This window comes from Vigna unguiculata, unplaced genomic scaffold, assembly GCF_037176805.1.
Source record: "Vigna unguiculata cultivar grain cowpea cultivar isolate G323 ecotype 2 unplaced genomic scaffold, ASM3717680v1 ptg000047l, whole genome shotgun sequence".
NCBI lineage: Eukaryota > Viridiplantae > Streptophyta > Magnoliopsida > Fabales > Fabaceae > Vigna > Vigna unguiculata.
This window is the reverse complement of record NW_028196688.1, coordinates 355,001-357,500: the sequence shown is the minus strand read 5'-3', so window position 1 is coordinate 357,500 and position 2,500 is coordinate 355,001. Positions and strand designations below refer to the sequence as shown.

At 47.8% G+C, this 2,500-nt stretch overlaps 1 long non-coding RNA gene across 1 annotated transcript in view; it reads left to right on the top strand.

Moving 5' to 3' along the window:
• Positions 1-2,500, top strand: part of LOC146877366 (uncharacterized) — a 13,414-nt gene that overhangs the window by 10,894 nt on the left and 20 nt on the right. Inside the window, exon 2 of the long non-coding RNA XR_014990386.1 lies at positions 1,324-2,500. This exon is cut by the window's right edge and continues 20 nt beyond it. This is a non-coding gene — a long non-coding RNA (uncharacterized LOC146877366). The remainder of the gene's footprint in view (positions 1-1,323) is intronic.

Below are 2,500 nucleotides of genomic sequence, written 5' to 3'. Positions count from 1 at the left end.
GAATACCATGAAATTCTTGGTGCACACGAAAGTTTTGAGTTCGGAGGGTTTTGCACATGGCCAAGGTTGGCGGTGCACCGCGGCATAGCTAAATGGCTTGGTGGGAGTTTTGTGAAAAAATGAAATTCGTGGTTTTTGAGATGTGAGGGTTGGAATGGCCTCCAAATGCCCCCAAATGAATACCATGAAATTCTTGGTGCACGAAAGTTTTGAGTTCGGAGGGTTTTGCACATGGCCAAGGTTGGCGGTGCACCACGGCATAGCTAGATGGCTTGGTGGGGAGATTTGTGAAAAAATGAAATTCGTGGTTTTTGAGATGTGAGGGTTGGAAAGGCCTCCAAATGCCCCCAAATGAGTACTGTAAAAGTGTTGGTGCACAAAAGTTTTGAATTGGATGCATTTTGCACTTGGCCAAGTTGGTCGAGTGCACCGCGACTAGATAGGTTGGTGCCAAAATTTGTCAAATTTAAGACCTTGGCCAAACTGAATGAAATTTTGTGGGGAGGTTCCTGATATTGTTTAGTGGTGGACTGGAAAAAATGAGGTCGAAATTCGACAGTCTACATGTAATTTTCTATTTTTCCCCGATTTTACACATACCCGGTAAGTAAAAAAAATAAAAAAAATAGTTCCCCTTCGAGAAAAATTATGAAATTTGGTGAGCAAGAGATACCATTATTCTACGAATTACTGCAAAAAATCGCATCAAAATTCGAAGTATAGCCCGAGATATGGACTTATGTCTGCCTCAAAAAAGTGTATCTACTTGTACAATTTTGCCTTTTGCATATTAACCTCTTATAGGGGGGGAGTGCTCCTTGAGCCGGCCAGCTCCACACTGGCAGGTTTTAAAGGGAGCTTGATGAGGCCTCCCCCCTCACGTGGTGCGTGCGTTAGCATGTTTATCATGGCACAACTAGCCTCTTCATAGTTGTTGAGCTTTATTAATACCAACACCACGGTCGTCACTGATCGTTGGTTAGCTCGGCAGCTAGTCCCTCGGATATTGTGGAAAGTTATTTTCATGCCTAGCGATGCTTGACCCTGCGTCACTTGATGTTTCCATTTGCTTGCTTGCCCATGGTAGGTGGGGGGTGGACCGTCTTGTGGTGTGGTGTCTTGCGAACGTGTGGGTGTGTGAGTTGTAATCGAGATGCACTTGCTGGCTGGCTCCATGCCTTGCGTATCGAACGGTCAAGCATGCATCTCTTCCATTTTCACCCGTTGCCTTGGGTGATATTGGTTGATCAGTCCCTGTGTTGCCTACCCACTAGACGGTACTTTCTGTGGTTGCTTCGAATTCTATCTTTCCATCACGAAGAGGTGTTGGAGGATCCTAATGTCACGCACGTGTTCCATCTAGTGAAACATCTCAGTGATGCACGTGTTGTGGCTAGTTCTTTTGGATGCGGTGCATTATATGAACTCGGGTTTACTTTAGCGACCCAGTCAACATAATTCGGTTGTGTCCCTTGATTGAGACGTTGTCCTTGAACTTGTTGTGAACAATATCGTTCTTCCACAACCGTCGTCTTGAGTGCGATGGAAGGCAAATAAGATGTGCTTTGGCATGTCATGCACGTACTCGATTCGGGAAGTGTGAGAAAGTGTTGTTGACAACCCGTGGGAAATGGAATGTGGCAAAATCGTGATGAGCTCTTCGTGGATCTGCGAAGAAGACGACCTTTGGGCCTGTTGGAAACGAGGGAGGCGATGTTGAACTGCGAAGAAGATGGACTTTTGGTTGTTTGAATCAATGGGAGGCCACGCGAGGAACTCCGAATACTATGGACTCTTGGGTTGTTGGAAGCAACGGGAGGCCCCGCTAGAACTCCGAATACTACGGACTCTTGGGTTGTTGGAAGCAAGGGGAGGCCCCGCTAGAACTCCGAATACTATGGACTCTTGGGTTGTTGGAAGCAAGGGGAGGTCCCGCTAGAACTCCGAATACTACGGACTCTTGGGTTGTTGGAAGCAAGGGGAGGCCCCGCTAGAACTCCGAATACTATGGACTCTTGGGTTGTTGGAAGCAAGGGGAGGCCCCCGCTAGAACTCCGAATACTATGGACTCTTGGGTTGTTGGCAACGACAACTTGGGGGGATGACACTGGAAAAGAGTGAACTAGGCCAAACTGCGAACAAGGCAACTTGGGGGGATGACACTGGAAAAGAGTGAACTAGGCCAAACTGCGAACAAGGCAACTTGGGGGGATGATGCTGGAAAAGAGTGAACTAGACCGAACTGCGAACAAGGCAACTTGGGGGATGACGCTGGAAAAGAGTGAACTAGGCCGAACTGCGAACAAGACAACTTGGGGGGATGATGCTGGAAAAGAGTGAACTAGGCCGAACTGCGCCCAAGGCAACTTGGGGGGATGACGCTGGAAAAGAGTGAACTTGGCCAAACTGCGAGGAGGGCAACTTAGAGGAAAGTTGGAAACGAGGGAGACTTAGCCGAACTGCGAAGAAGGCAGGTTTTTGGGAAGTTGGAATCGACTGA